A 17,529-nucleotide genomic window follows, 5' to 3' on the forward strand; every position below is an offset into this window, starting at 1 on the left:
GAAATTGCAACTTTATCCTTAATACACAAATAATCTTGAACTAAACACATTTAAAAAAACCCCAAACTGATATAAAATAAGAACTAAATGAAAATTTTAACTGTTCAAATATTTTAGATTCCTAGAAGTAAAACCAATATTTTACTTTAATTGATTCAAGTGTTACATGTAACTTGTAAGAAAATAGAATATATTTACCAACTTTTGCTTTCATTCTCACAGTGGGTTTTCTTTTTTGCTTGTTTTCCATTAAGYAAGAATTGAGTTTGCTGGAAAGCTATGGATGTTGTGGTATATTTCAGTAGAAAAGCTTTTGGAACTCAGGGGATTGGCACCGGCTCTTCCTGCTGCAGCTCAGGGAATTGCTGAGGACATGTAATTCTTTTCATCTCTAAATTGTTGKTTTAATTCTACAGCAAGACAAAGATGACTGAAAGTCATCATAATTTCATTTCCACACAGAAAGATGAGCTTTCAGTTCAGTTCCTAACAGTCAGATGGCCCTGTCATAAAACATCTCCCCATTTTACTGTAATTGTTTTATGGATTCTTGGAGTGGCTGTAGTTGTGATTTTTGTACGGTTTGTTTGTTTGTGGTTTTTTGTTTGTGGTTTTTTTTTTTTGGTTGGTTGGTTGGTTTCTGGTTTTGTTGTGCTTTTTTTGTGTCATGTTGTGTTTCTTATTACCCAGTCTAATGAAGCAGAGAACCCTCATGTTCACCAACAATGCATTGTTGAGACAGAGTCACCTCCATGGCTCGTTGCTCTTGCTACTGTGTAGGTGAACAGAGTTCTCCAATGTCGCATTACCTCTTTCAGTGCCTACACTGATTTTGAAGGGCTGGATCCACAGAGGGTGTGAATATTGAATTGGTATCAATTCATACTAGCTGAGAAGCTGATAAATCCCTCCCTTTACCTGCATCAATAACAGCGGCCACCTGTGGGGGCATTATGTTCTGTCTGCTGTCCCTCATTGAAAGCTGAGCTGTGTTGGGATACTCAAGCAGGGCAAATATCTCAGTCAGAACAAAGCTGCTTTATGAGAGTCAGGTATATCCTGACTGCCTGTCAGGATCTATGTACACATTTTCTACATTTTAAATGTTTTCATTTAACTTTTTCATGTATGTTTATTTGCTTCTATCCTGTTTCCAAATTGGCTTCAGCTAATCCCTTGTACTAAATGTGCAATCTTGACATGCACCATTCAGCCAGCCAAAATACAAAAGTAATTAAACTGTTTTCTTAGTGACCATTCATCCTAAGCTCTACATAATACCATACCTGGTTTGAGAAATATAAATTCAGATAATTTGTCAAAGTACATGCAATTTTGATTTTTGAAGTGTAAAAATATTAACTGTGTTTCATAGGTTTTTTTGCATTGTGTCAAACATAAAATTACCATTTTGTTTCTCCACCAGCATGTTGTTTTAGGGTTGAATAGACAATTCATAAATATACTGAATCAGGACTAGTGCTTACTCTAATTCAGGTTTGAGTGGTATATGATATTACTGAGCTATCAGTCAAGGTTTTCATTTTAAATCCAAGATGTGTTTTTTGATAATATGATTCTCTTAAGCTGGAGAACATGGGAAATGTTCTTTGTTTGTAGAATATTTATGCACACTTGCTTTTGATTCCAAGACTGACATTTCTACAATCATGTTTATTTCAAGCAGCTATTCCTTTCTCAACATTAGGTCATCATCACAGACCCTGTGATGTAAATTATTCTAGCTTTGCAGGGGCTACAGTTTTATTTCATAGCTGATGGGAACACACTTGGCCAAAATCACTAAGTTCATGTCTGAGTGTATGCAAAATCACCACAGAATAATTTATATTTCTGACTTTATAATTATCCATTGCCTGAATGACAGAGATCCATATAGATCTCAACAAAAGTCAGAATCWGATTTTTTAAAAGGTTTCACAAATGGCACAAAACAGTTCTTACACTAGAGATTTCAGCTGAAGATTTCAGCAACATGCAAGAGGTGGATAAAGCAGATGGTGAGCTGGTTACAGGCACAAAGCATTCAGAGAATTAGGTGCATTCAGTAAAGTTTGTACCCGTGGGTGGTCACCAGTGTGACTGGTGCCAGGAGGTATTTTATAATTCTCATGATAGTTGCAATTTCTTAGTATGTTCGAAAAAAAAAAAAAAAAAAAAAAAAAAAAAGCAAAAACCAAAACTCCTAAGGGGCTAATTAAGTAACTTTTACTGAATTTTGTTTAGTTTATAACAAAGGTATTTTTTTTCTAATAATATTAATTTTTTGAGCATAATTTGGCTAAACTGGAGATTATAAAAGATGAATGTTCATATTTTAGTTCTGAAGCTGCAAAAGAAAGTATCCAGCATTTGTAACTACTTCACTTAAAAGAGTACTTTTTGAATATTTAAGAAGGCTATGATAGGAAGAGCCATTGGGACAAATGTAGACCAATATAGAAGAATTTACTTGTGTCTTTAACAGAATAAAATCTTTTTGCTCCAAAAACCCCTAACATATTAAAAWAAAAGCAAATGGTCAATGCCACTCTTTGCCATAGTGTGATAGACTATGAGAAAGAAAACAAGCATTGAGAAAGAAAATAAACATTGAGAAAGCTATCCTGGCTACTGCCTTAATAATGAAAAACTGACTTTCAATTACCTTCTGTAAATCAGAATATGATTTGATACCGATATATTTGATACCTGATGAATTAACTATGCAGGTTTTGGGAATAAGTCCCTACAGTTTATGATAATTGGGAAAAGTGTTCTTTACTTTAGCCATAAGAAAAACCAATAAGATGTAGTTTGGAATCTTAAGGGAAGCTTTATAAAACATGATCATGTCATCAAACTTTCATGGTTAATCTGAGAAAGAGAATAGTGTGTAACACAACACTCCCTTTTTCTGTTTCTTTTTACACTATCTTCATTATGATATTTTTACAATATAAAAATTTTATTTTTATAATATAAAAATATTATTTTTATAATTTCAGCAGGGTAATTTTATCTGCTTAATAGTAAAAATATTTGTCTTGTTAGGGTTCTACATCAATGTGCTGCAGGTACAATTTCATCTACAAACYAACTTACCTTTGTTTTCATCTTTTTCAATCTTCTGGTCTATCCTATGATTGCTGTCATGAATGTATTGACAGACAACATATCTGGTTAATTACAGACTGCCTTGTTTTCTTGTTCTAAAATGCATCATTCCATCCTATTGGTTTGTTTGKCATCCCAACAAATGAATTTTCTAGTTACCAATTTTTTTCTGATAGAACAGTGATCAGAGATAATCGGAGATATCTCTGATTTCCGTACTTTGCCAAGTATCAGTGAACACATTCCTCTCCCTGGAAAATGTTAGTATCTGGAATGAACTCAAGAAGCTTAGAGGCTGGCAACATMATTGGACACATTATTTTTATAACTATGGATAAAAATGGCATTATAGGTTAGCCAAGAATGCTGGGGAAGAAAAAATATCTTTCTTGATGATTATTAATGACTGATAAATCAGAAGAGAAGGATAGATCAGAGACCCCACATTCACCTGCAGATTCAGGTGAATTTAATAAGTATTAATATACAATAATTTTATATTGTATATAATGTTGCTTATTTTTCTGTGACTGGTTGGTGTTTTGTGTTGGTGTTTTGTGTTGGTGTTTTGCCATCCATCAGGCACTTGGAAAGGGCTGGTAAGGACTGCTGGTACCTTTGGTAAACCTGGAAATGAATTAATCAATTCCTTACTTCTTTTTATCCACAATGTGGCTCTGATTTGGYCCACAACGTTGGTTACTTTTTGTAGATATTAGCTTTTCCACTGCAAGCATTTAATTATAGGAAAATCCTTACAACTATTTACAGWCAGTAAGAAAAGAATCATTATGAGGCTACAATTCAAGTACAATTCAGTGTGTTGAAAGCATAATGTAAGTCCTTAATTAATGTTTACAGAAAACTGTAAATTCATACTTGTGCATTTACAATAACCCTACTTATTTCACTAGACACTACTAGTCARATACTTAAAAAGGAAACAAGGGTACATACTTTAAAATATCCATCTGCAGTTTAGTATTTAAAAATTTAAATGCAGACCTAAAATAACTAGCAAATACCTAGTGGTTTTTTTTTCAGATTTAAACATGAAAACAGACATTTGTGTAAAAACCAAAGAAGTGGTAAAAACCCTTCTTTAAAACCAAAATGAAGAGCCAAAACCTAACATACGTATAATGATCAAGCCAATTCCTGTCTTAGAACCCTCTTTCACATTGTTTTCTTAGTCCTACTTGCTTTTCTGACAGTAGCTTAAAGTAGACTGTCAACAAAAAAATAATATTTTAGTTTAGCTAAAATGAGACATAATTCTAGAGGAACATATTTCACATCTGCAGATCTTTCAGCTGTATTTGGTTGAAACAAATGAGCTCAACCCCACTGTGTAGTCTTTATCTTATGGGAGGTCAAATACCCACACTGAACTGCTTTCTTTTTATACAAGCGATCAACATCCCTTGAAGTGAAATGCAATCAATCTGAATTGCGGAAGAAGAACACTATGTGATCAAAAAGAGTGCAAGTAGGATGTTTACTGGAAAAGGGTTAGTTCTTAGTTAAGAGATTTGGGCAGACTACACGTGAAGTGCTTTGTRAGTGTTAAATTCATTCAGTGCGCTAAAAAAGCACTTGGATATAACTTACAGAAACAAAGAGATTTTTCCAGCAGAGTATAWTTCACATTTCCCTGAATGAAATAACTTAGAGTAGAATATGCAATTTTTAATTATTGCTGAGAGATTAATTGATGATAAAGCTTTTGCCAGACAATCTGTCAGTCCAATCTTCTACCTCACAGTTTTTTAATTAACAAAGATGTGCTCCTGTTATGCTATGCTCACCTGGACTAGGTTTTGTGATCAAAATTATAAGTTTCTCAACCTGCAAATTCCTTCCCGGTGAAAACTTTGTTATCACATTTACTAGCTACATGACTGCTATGTCAAAAAAAAAAAAAAAAAAAAAAATCCCTTGAAGGACCAGGGACCAAAATTCGGTTCTGTTTCATGTGCGTGGCTTCCCTGATGAAAATTGCACATTGCCATGGGTGTGATAGATACAGCTCAAAATAAAAAGTGTAAGGGGTTGGTTTGGCCGTTTTCCTAACTATCTGTTGGCTAGTACAGCATGCTTTGGAGCATGCTGTTGACAGTCAGGAGCTGCAATGAATGCTGAACCCACGGGGCTGTTTCTGCTCAAGGGCTGTCTCCACCACAGAAGTCAAACCACTGTCGTCTCCCCTTTGCAGGAACTATTTAGCAGGACCAAGGAATAGGCTGTTTCCACAAAATTATGAAAGGAGTTTATTTTATCTGGTTATCAGAAAAGATCAAAAGGTTTTCATCAAAACCAGTGAAGGAAAAAATGTAAATAACCCTGAGAGAAAGCAAAAGCTGTATCTTACTATGTAACAGCATTTCAACATATCAGAAATGGACACTAATGATAAATGGACATAGGGGATAAATCTCAAAACAMACGATGACTCTGACTGGGGTAGATCACATCTGTCTCTGATAGGTCCTGAGGGGTTTATCTCTTTTGYGATTTGGTTGAATTTAGAAATACTATTATGCCCATTAAGTCTGACTGTAATATTTCTAAACTCATGTGGATTCTGATTTGATCTTTTATACCCTTAAGCAAACAAAATATTTGGAAAAAAAAGAATCAAATCCATAATATAATATCTCATTTAATATCTCATTTATTAAGGATTGTTTAACAAAAATATTTTTTAAAATTTGTTTTCTCTTTTATATTTTTTTTTGTCTTTATGTTAAAGTGAAAAATTCTACATACTTCATTACCTAAGAAACTGAGGTAACTCATTTATCAAACGTTCTTTTTAATTTTTTTATAGTGTTATTTTTCATTTTTATTTGAATTGCCAGTTATGGGTGAATTTTGATGCAATGTACCATTCCCCTAAGAATTTGCATTCAAGCAGGAGGAGCTAGAGAGAGCTAATATTACCTTTTAAAAGGGATATTGCTTCCCTGTAATATCCTCATTTACTCAGGGGAAACACACGGGATAGAAGAGACATGGTATCTTGTTGAGTTTCCTCTATTCAAATATCTTCCTAAATCAGGATTCAGTGAGGTATTCTGGATAGCTTCAATATGGGGTGGGTTGACCTTGGCAGGGTGCCTGCTGCCCACCAAGTTCCTCCAACACACCCCACCTGCCCTTCCCACCCCATGTCATCACCACCCCAGTTCAATATTTTTCTGAAAAAYGATCAGTATTTGTTCATTTCCTATCTCACAGTGCATGTTGACAAATGCTTCTCCTTTATACTAAAGCTCTCCAGTTCTTCTTAAACACTTTTCTGTTGCCTTTAACTGCTGAAACAACAACAAAACAAATTACTTCAACAATGGGTTTTTTTTTGTAGGTTTTTTTTTGGTTTTTTTCTTTTTTGTAAGAAATGGAAAGAAATAGAGGKCACCACCAACATCCTTGAATAGCAGAAAAAACATTTTGTCAGAGGAAAAATACCACCTAGAACTTATATAGACATAAGGATAACTTCATGCCAATAAGCAGTTAGGGGAAAAAAAAAGGGAAGTACTACATGAAGAACTCATTTATTTATGGCATTTAAATTCGGACTTAATCTCGAGATACAGATGGATTCCAACATTCAGACCTTGAAGCCAATATCCCTGCGGGTCAGGCAGATGAATAGCTTGTCTTTTTACTACTGATACTATTGAGAAAATATTGAGGAAATTTCCTTTGAATAAAATTARCTGTGGCAGTGCAAACAGTCCAGACTCATCCCTTCCTATCAAGAGGACCTAATTTTCTCACTTTTCTAGAAGGTTAAGTGAGGAAGCATTTTATACTATATGTCAATTAAAACCAAATCTCATACCCAAAATCTCTAAAATGCTGTGGCTGGCTATGAGTGAGTCCCACAGTCTGCACAACAGGTAGTGGAACTGTAGTAACTCCTTGCAGAAAGTCGGATGACAAACCCATGCCAAAAAGCAACAAGATTGATCACTCCTCCAGATGTGTGTGGAACAGATTGAAAGAAATTATTCCATTGCAGATTATTTCTCCCTTCCTTAGTGACAGTCTCCCTTCAGCTGGTGCAACCAGAGCCTACCTTTATTCTGATTTATTATTGCTTGATTGAATCCCAGAGGAATATCACGGATTCAAAAGTTTTGCAAAATGAGGTAAATCTTGACAGAAACCTCAAATGAGAAAAAATCAAAATGAAAAATCAACTTAGCTTTTTCATAGGAAGATGGTCTACTTGTAAATATTTATTAGAAAAAGAGCCCATGTAAGCCTCTGTTGATGTGCCTAAATGTAACTTTTCCTTTGTTACATTAAAAAGCTGTACTTTAAATACTGCAGCCAGAGTGTTATTAACATGAAACAGAAAATGTCACAAAATGCCAAGGCTCAAAAATGTCATTGAAGATAGAAAAAGAAAAAGAAGGAAAAGGGAGAAAAAGAAAAAGAAAAAGAAAAAGAAAAAGAAAAAGAAAAAGAAAAAGAAAAAGAAAAGAAAAAGGAAAAAGAAAAGGAAAAAAAGGAAAAAGAAAAGGAAAAGAAAGAGAAAATATGGTGAGCCCACACCAAGAGCAAATGAAATAAATATGCTTCACTGGTGGCAAACAATGGTTTTACAGAGAATATAATTTTATACATTTTGTATCCTTTTTATTTTCATGATATTGATGGAGAAATATTAAAATTGTGTGAATGCTGAGGATAAATTAACTTATCAGTTAAATGTATGGGACAATAGAGACWGAGTTTATTTCACCACTTCCAATTTCAATAAAACTGTAATTACTAACTTGTGGACTCTTCATGGAAAGCTGCATTTATTACCACTTAATTTGAAGTCACTAGCTGGTGTATACTTAACTTTTCAGCCATCTGATGCAGAGGATTAGGAGGCAGCTTGGAATAAAGCAGTCTTTCTCTCCAATGCTCAAAAGCAGTTTTTTCTCTGCACTTGCCCAACCTGAATTTTGCCTGCAACAATTAAAAAAAAAAAAAAAAAAAAAGTTTAGTTCAAAACAGTACAGCCAAATTAAAATTTGCTTAAGGGAATTAGTGTCTCTGTCCTTTTATTCTTCTTGCAATGTGTGTATCTCCTTTCTTTGATTACATAGAGGTTGCATTACCTCAGGAATAGATTCTACCATTGTTGCACTGAGTAATAACTTATTTTGAGAGCAGTCTCACAGAAAGTGATAGATATTACTTCATGTGAATCAATCTGGAAGGTTATAGGGAGGTGCTGACAGCAAACTGTTTCTTGCATYCCTAGCTAATGTGAAAGAAGTACAAAATTTGTTATTACTTTGTTTCTAWCAATAAAGAGTGAAGGAACCAAGACACATATTGAAAGAAAACTGTTTGTGGATCCACTGTTTCAAAAAAGAGACATTTGCACTCGCTAATTCTTCGTTCTTTTTTCAGTTTGGGTGYTTTTGAGGGCAAAAAACACAGTATATGGACCACCCACGAGTGACCTTTCAGAATGATCAGATTGTGAGTGGCAGCAAACCCAATCAATCAGTTCATTTGGAATTTGATTTGATTCATGTGTGGTGGTGTACAAGAAAAAAAGTAAATCACAAGGCAAAATCTGACTTTCACAGCGCTCATTCTAAAATGAATAAAATACAAAGTTAAAAAAAAAAAAGAAAATGTAATGTACATACAATAGATGACTTTGCCACAAAGTGGGAATTAGTGGTCACATAGAAGAATGTGGTGGTCTTCAGGTTCTTCTTGATGCTTTTAAGTACTTGCATGAGGGAATTAAAAGTTTATGTAATAAATATGCTGTAGAAAACAAAGTTGGATTAAGAATTGCATTAGAGAAAGTGTTTGAAATTCAAAACTACCTTGAAAAATCAGATATATGGTATGGGAAATATGATTAAATTTATTAAGACAAATATGAAGGTCTTCATTTGTCAGTAAAAATAGACTGCAGTCAACACACTGGAGGGAAAGGATACCCTCARGAGGGACCTTGACAGGCTTGAGAGGTGAACCAGTGAAAACCTAAAAATGTTTAACAAAACATGGGTCTGGGCAATCCCAGATGTATTTACAGGTTGGGTGGAGAARTGATTGAGAACAGCCCTGCAGAAGAGCACTTGGGGTGATGAAAACCTCAACATGAGCTGGCAGTGTGTGCTTCCAGCCCAGAAAACCAATGGAATCCTGGGTATCCAAAGCAGCGTGGGCAGCAGGGGAGGGAGGGGATTGTGCCCCTCTGCTCTGCTCTGCTCTGCTGAGACCCCACCTGGAACACTGCACCCAGCTCGGGGGGACCAGCACAGGAAGGACATGGAKCTGTTGAGTGAGTCCAGAGGAGGGATAAGTTGATAATGAAGGAGTAGAGAGAGAAAAAACAAGAAATCAGGTATGCTAAGGTTTTTGCAAAGATCAGAAGGAAAAATAATATGTTGTTCCTTGGGTCCTTTCCAGTCCTAGTTTTCTATTATTTTAATCTTCTAGGAATCAGAAGAGGAAGGCTTTTTTTTTTTTTTTTAATTCACTGTTATCTAGTAGTATGACCTTTAAACTCATGTTTTGCAAACATGTACTGTAAATCATTGGGAGACACCAGCTGTGAATCAATGTTAAGTGCAGGATTCTCACCTGGAAAGTAACTTGGGTAGATGGTACAGTTGATTTAATGGATTGATCCCCTATTGCTAGTACTCATAATGGTTCACACTGTGTTAAATTATTGTTTCACTTAAAGCTTAAAAATCAAATGAATGCTTTCATAAGTAAATATACTGTGAATGTAGGGAGGATAATGAAAAGCCACTGAGCTGAGGATCATGCTTTTGAAAATATTTAAAATCTTTAACTCATCAAACTTCATGGCCCTGGAACTTTAGGGTAGTAACTTTGATATAGTCCCTTCTAAAATATCTCAATTATAATTTTGGAAATTTTAAAGCTTAGGAGAAAGATGCATAAGTGAGGAGGGAAGAAATGAAAGTACTGATGAAATTTTATGATTTTATTTCAAAACATAGTATTAAATTATTATTGTCTTCATGTCCCTTTATGTGAGTAATTTTCAAGCTGGGCTCAGTTTCTGAGGAAGTTTATGGAAATGTTTCCGCTAGACTTTCTTTCCCAGAGTGAATAGGAAAAAAAAAAAGATAATAGAGATTAGTGGAATTTACCTTTGGACRTAAGGACACAACAGGCATAACTGCAGCATATTGTAAATCCCTCCATTTATATTTGCCCAGAAGCAGATGCAGAACATAAAAGGCAGAACTTAAAATCATGAGCCCAGCTAGTTCACATTAACTTTTAATTTTGTTTTGAGTATGAAGTAAATTACTGTAAAAACCTCTCTGCAAAACCATCTAGTGAGATTTTTTTTTACTTTTGAAAGGGCAGGCACTATTAATGAATAGATTACCTGCATAGGAGACAATGCCTTCCTCTCCTGACATCCCTCTGGAAAGCACTGARTCTCTCTGTGCTGTCAGTGGTACTGCTGAGGCTGTTCATCCCTCATATGTGAGGTGATTTTGACTGTTTGTGATGTCAAATGCTGTGATATTATAAGAGATACACAGTCTCTACAAGAAATTGGATTAGTTTAAGATCAATCACGGGTACCAACCAGAAACTTCATTAAAGTTTAGAGTTTCTTCTTTTTGGAAGAAGTATTTGTTCCTGTCTAGAGGAAAAACAATATACAATATAGTGAAAAGAAACAAAGAAGAAAGAACAATTAGGAACAAGTGGTTGTACCTCTTTTTAACTGAAGAACTAAGAAAGCACAGGTTGTGAAATAAGTTTACTGATGTAATAAATGTGACATTATCATAAAGAGAAAAGTGATACACAAAAGTAATAAAATCAGAATTACTAAGTCAGATGTTCTATTTGCATATTAATTTCATCACACCAAAGCATATCTTGCATTTAAAATTCTGGTTAGAAACAACTATCTTATGGTCTGTGTTTTTCTGAATTTGTGTAGGGTAATACTATTCCTAAAGGTCTTACAAAATTGTCTGACATTTGATATCATTTGTCACTGATATCATCCTTTAGGTACATGGTAGCTGAGTTATTTTTCAGAGCCCCACTCAAAATGGTCACTTTTTTTCTAGAGATTCCCATGGCCAATGGACTGAGTCAGCATGCACCACTCATAGGATTACTGACCACTATACATTTTAAAATATTTAGCAGCTAATTGGAATGTTGTAGAGATTTTGCAGCCACATGAATACATGTATTTTGAAATCTAGGGATAGATGGTCATATAATCATGATGAACAGAGTAATTGCAGAGGAATGTAATGGCTCTTTTTATACAGTGAAAGGATATTGCCTATCTGGAATAAAAGTATGCACTCCTCAGACTTTCCCCATGAAATTTAAGTTTTGTGTCTGGGTGTCAGGCCATGGTCCAAGGAGGGCTGGCTTTAAGCACTGGCAAAGCAAGAAGGATGCAAGCCATCTGTCAAGCTGATGCAGCAGAGATGCAAACTGATGGSAGAGCAGCTCCTGCTTTCCCGCACCAATTCGTTCTGCATACAGAGCCCTCTTTTTGAACTCCAGTGAAAAATCCCTGAGCAACAGTCTCTGTCTCGCTTCCATTCCTTTTCCTCAACATTTTTGCTGCCCAACTCCCATTGGCTCCTTCTTCTCCCTCTCACTCTTCCAGCAAAACAAGGAAAAAGTGAATGCGAGTATAYAAAGGGACTGGAAACAAGAGGAGGGATCAGGGAGATCCCTGTCCCTCTACTCACCAAACAAGTCCACCAGCCCCTTTCATCTCTCAGCTAGCAGCAGGTTGAACCTTCCTGTTTTCTAGATACCATACAGAACTTCATCAACAGCCAAGAAACAGCTTTTTGTCCCTTCTTAGATGTGATAGCACCACTAAAACAAACCAGAACAATATTGATACTGGGGACCTTTAAACCAAGAGCACCTTCTTTTAAAGCAGTTTAACATTCATTGGATCACGTTGCTAGCAATTTGTGGAATAGCTTCCTTGATCTGTATGTTAGCTGGGCTATATTTTTTACTTTGCGCATTTCCTGTCGGTTTTGATTACAGKTCAATTCTAGCCTATTATTTTCCTCTTCCTTACTGTAATATCTCAAGTTCCCTGATGTGAAGTACCATTACACTTTGTCTCATAAAGCATTATTTAGGTTTTCCACAGTTTAATAAATGCTGAGCTCAGTGAAGTTCAGAAAAAGATAGTAAGAATGATCAAAGACATTAAATACTTTCCAAAAGAGGCAGTAGTGGTTAAGGTAGGGCTTACTGGAGAAGTAAATGTTGAAAGAAGTAACAAAAATCTAGAGAGAACTTGGAGAACTTGGATGGGCATCTCTCTTCTGTTCCCTGGGAGCAGAGGGAAACAAATGAAAACAGGTTCAGGGAAATTGAAAAACACTGGATTCTTATGCAGTGAATTACTGCATAAGTGAATTTATGAAAGTTTTGCTTAGATGTAGTGGATTATAGGTGTTTGAGTTTTGTTTAGCTTGAGGTGAGCTAAGGAAATCTACTGATGGCTGCTAAATACAGGGAATACACCAGAGCACCTCATCCTACATATGGTATAGGGGGGAAACCACAACCTCAGCTCACAGGACAATTTATTAATAATTGAGCCAGTCAGATCCTCTTTATATTTTTGTGGAAAGTGAAAATATTAGGGAAGTGGCTGTAGCTACCCAAAGTTTTCAGTTCTTTTGGTACCCCAATTCTAGCAAAACTGATACACTTTACTGAAAAGAACCTTCAAAATATATTTAGTTCAGGTGTTGAAAACACCTAAATTCTCCAGTTAACAGACATTGAATAGATACTAACATAAAATATTCCATAGAAATAATAGCCTTGGCAAATAATTCAGCTTCTTGAAGTTGTCTGAAGTATAGAGAAAGTTGTAGCTTGTGTTTAGAGTACAGATTTTTAAGGGTCAACTKGTATGATTTTTTGGCATTAAGAATAGGTAAGCCATATCATGCCCTTAATTAAATATGCTGTTGCTTTATTTATTTCAGATTTCATTGTAAGCTTGAACACAGGACAAGATTAGTAATAACCAAATTTTCTGAACGAATCCTGTGTAGAACTAAGTCAATCACATCTGTGCACTATGAATTTTAGTAAAAGAATAAAATATTTGCCATTATCTGTTCAAGAAGCTCACCAGGAATTAAATTGTAGTGCTGAGGATCAGCTAATTAGAAGCAAATTCTGCAGGGTAGTCTAGAAAGTTTTCATAATCTTAATTCTACTACATTTCAATGCAGAAGTAACTTTATTTCACTGCATACAGGATTGTGGATTTAATTCTGGCTCATGAAGTTCCRAAAAGCTTGAAATTTTCCAGATTCATTACACAAACACTGAGCACTGACATGAGAACAAGACAAGGACTTCCCATCTGGAGACCAGGACAATCTGAAAGAATGTAGATCTTCCCTTTGATTGTGAGAGAGATCACTGGCTCAGAGTCAGGAACACTTAACTGCAGTGTGATCTGCTCTTCATCAAGGAATTAGAAACTATTTATTTTTTTTTTTTAGTTTTTCTTTTGTAGGCATGTTAATATTTGAGAGGTTGTCCAAAGGTTAAGCCAAATAGGTCATGATGCAACTTTTGATCTTAAATCACAGTGCCTCTGCACAACTTTTAGGACTTTTCTTTACTGCCTTTTCTCTGTAGGTGAGATGAGCTGTTTGACTCACATAAATGAAGATTGGAAATGCACTTTCAGACTCTAGCTTTCTTTGAATTCAAAATGCCTGTTTTGAACAATGAGCATCAGTCCCCTCTGGTAGACACTGAAAGCCCAAATGAGGAACGCTCTGGGTTGATACACGAGCTCCTTCAGCAAACCCTTTAAGTAGATAAGGCTGCTGATTGCTGCTGTCAAATATTTAAGCTGATCATGAACAAGAGGCATTTCAAGACTTCCCATATTGATGCAAATAAACATGACAAATAGAATGGAAACACTCAGGTCATTGCACGCCCAAAGCCCCCCCAAACAAACCCCAATGAACAAAAACAAGCAAACAAACAAACAAYCCACAAAAAAAMCCCCAAACATAAAAAASACACCTAAGTGTTAGATTCCTGGGTCACCCATCTTTAGAATTTTAAATGACTTTATRTATCCGCCCTTAATTGACCACAGTGACAATGGAAAAATGTGAACTGCAAGTCGTCTGCTAYGAAAAGATTCATTCCTAAACTGAAACCTAGGAAACTCTAGCATTCCTGCCTAGACAAATGTCAAAGTCATACTGCAAATCAAAGTAATTTTGCAGCATATTTCTAAAAGGTCATAAAAATGCTTGTGAAGGAAAATGTTTCYTCTGTAAAGGAAGATATGGACAAAGATATTGCTTACTTTTGCCCCTCCCTATATGTACTTCGTTCACGGATATTTTAAAATTAAAATACAAAATAATTACAATATCTCAATTTTGCACACTGATAACTTTGTGGATGAATGTTACCTTTTGACCATTATTTCRGGTTTTTTGATTCTATTTTGTATTGTTTATTCTATTCAGCTTTTGCCCTTAACTTACTTTGGGATACAAGTCTTACAAATAAATAAATAGAAGACAGACTCTTTCCCAGTCACAAAGTATAAATGTTTAATAAATTGTTTAAAAAAACCTATTAAGACAAGAAAAAAAGGAAAATCTATTTTCTTGGGAAAAAATCCAACAGGTGTGATAAAAGAGCAAGAGAATAGGAGGAAATAAAAGGATTGAAAAATAAAGTTTGTAAGAGACCTCTAAAAATAATTTCAGAAAAAAAAAAAAACAACAAAACAAAACCCTTTCCTTTTTGTTTGTATTCTTATGATGTTTAAGACAGTTTTACCAGTGTTTTCTGTGGAGGAAATGAGGTATTTTTATATGGAATTAGTCTTCTTACTCTAATAATTGAATCWTAGAAAGGAAAAGTAGATGTTCTTTTGGGGGCCCTGCTTGATCTGCTCTGAAGCATGTTGTTACACCAGCTGGATGTAGTGTAGATGCTCTCTTTGAATTGACCTTCTTTCCCAGAGGTAAAGGWGGAAAAGCTATTATATGGGTGTGGTTGAGCAACACTGGTGTAATTCCAATTTATATAATTGAAAAAACTTTGCGTTTGCAATTGGAATTATAGTTATTTTAAGGGATTATTTTCTGAGGTAACACAGGTGTCTATGGTGAAAGTAAGACAGGAAAGCATTTCAAATTAAGTTCCCTCTGTGTTTCACATTATTGACCTAATTTAGCTCTRGTCAGCTTGGGAAAAATCACAGCTTGTTATGTTGATATGAATGATTTTACACAGCAGTGATGCACACAAGACCTTGCCTCCTAAAACACAACTTGGGYAAATAAAACTTACATTGTCCTGTGATGAGCCCTGAAGCGCCTGGCCCAGCCTGCATCTTCTGCCTCTCACCTCTGTGAGCTGCTCTTGGACTGGACACTCTGAAAAGCTGAGTTAATTACAGAAGAGTTTCAGGTCTTGTTTTAGTGAGACAAAGCTCTGTCACTGTTTCGATGTGCTTCTTCCCTTGCACTTCAGTACTGCAAGTTCATGTCCCAGCTGGGGACTGTGTCTCTTGGTGAAACTGTTTTCTRGAACAAAATGTTCTTGGTGCTAAAAGCAATTATTTCTACAGGGGAAATTCAATCAGGAAGGCAAAAACACCATGTAGTGCCTGTTCACTGATTCATAACTAAGGATAGTAATTAAACAGTAGGTTGGTGTGGACTCTGCCTTACCCAGCAGCTTGCCTTTAAGACAGCTGCTGTGGTGTCTTGTGGGTTGAAATAAGAGATAGGGAAAAGTGGCAATAAAAATAATAACAGCAGAAATTTCACAGCTGGTTTGTCTTTTAAGAAAATGTCATTTCATTCTTTTGGATTGATGCATTTTTCTTCGGTTTTTATGTCAGGGTCATCCAATTTCTATACATCTGGGTAGCCAAACACTCTAAATTCTGTACTTTAAAGGTGTATTTAGAAAAAAAATGCATAATAGAGAACTATGAGTCATATGTATGAATCTAATAAATGTCTTTTTTTTTTTTTTTTCCTACTACTAACTGTTCATGGGTTGCTAAGGCTCTGATGCTTTTGAACATCAGACATAAGTTTAAGCACTTGCAGGATTGAGACTGCAGGTGCTTTCTCTTTTATTACTAAAGTGGGWGAGAGAGAAATTTCTGAGACACAAATATATATCTGCGAGTATATACCTATCTATATATCTTTTTATATCATTTGATGGTTCCTTTTGTTTTCACAGAGTGCCTTAAAAATCGGGCCAAATAAATCCCTGGTCAGGCAGAGAGCAGTCTCTGTAGCTCCAAGCTTAGTGTTGCGTACATGAGTCCTTTTGGACATTTATGGTTAARAATTAATGGTTAAGATTTATGCTGTCATGCAATTAGAACGTTCCTTGTTTGAAAATTCAAATGAAGGGTCTGGAAGGTCTCTCTAACCTGGACAACTCCAGCCCCTCACCAGATTGTGCAGACAAGAAAGCATGACGTTTCCCAAAAGAATGAACAATATTTATGTCCTTAGAAAACTAGAGAAAACTGTCAGCTATATATCAGGGCATTTTGTGTCTGTGAAAACATTCTGTTCTTGTTTTAGTGGTCAGCTGAGGCCAAGGAAAAGATAAAGCAGTAAAACGTAAGAGAATAATTCACACCAATTAACAACTACCTTGTTATAATCCTCTTATCTGTTTGACAATCTGATTCTGCAARGTCTTCCCATGGCACATGGATTTACACAGCACCTGTAGTGCCAATGGCAGTGAAGGAGCCTGAGAGCAAAGCCTTGATGGCAGAGCAGACCCCAGACTCCAAACTGCTGCTCTTCACYAGGAAAGAGTCAAGGCAGCTCCAATGAGTATGGAAAGAAATCAACYGAACAGCTGTTGGAAAGACACGCGCTTTTAGAAGCTCCAAGGATAATATTGATCAGCAAATTCAGTCATGAGAAAGAAAATCTGCAAGTTTGAAATCAAGCAATTTTGAAGGTTTCTAAAGGCAACCAAATGTTTGTGCTCTGTCCCTGATTGCTGTTAGYGTTCATTCATGTGCTTAATTTAAGAGCTCTTACTGTTTTGACTTAAAAAATTAGTGAAAGACATCATCACTAAAGTTTGTTTAGGTACAATCTTGTTCCAAAGCAATTTGTGTGAGAAAATGTGTGAGAGCTCTAAAGCTGATAAATCTGCATAAGATGATTGCAAAATCAGGTTTTGTTTATCTACAACATACCAAGTGACCCATCTAGCATTAATCAGTGGGAAAAAGGGAAGTAGTGGGACAGAAACTGATTTGTGTGAAATCCCAGTCCTACCCTATAAGTCCAACCTTTCTTATCTTTCTCTTTCTTTTTCCTT

Source organism: Malurus melanocephalus, unplaced genomic scaffold (genome assembly GCF_030028575.1).
Source record: "Malurus melanocephalus ecotype Western Australia unplaced genomic scaffold, MMel_1.1 scaffold_45, whole genome shotgun sequence".
Classification (NCBI taxonomy): domain Eukaryota; kingdom Metazoa; phylum Chordata; class Aves; order Passeriformes; family Maluridae; genus Malurus; species Malurus melanocephalus.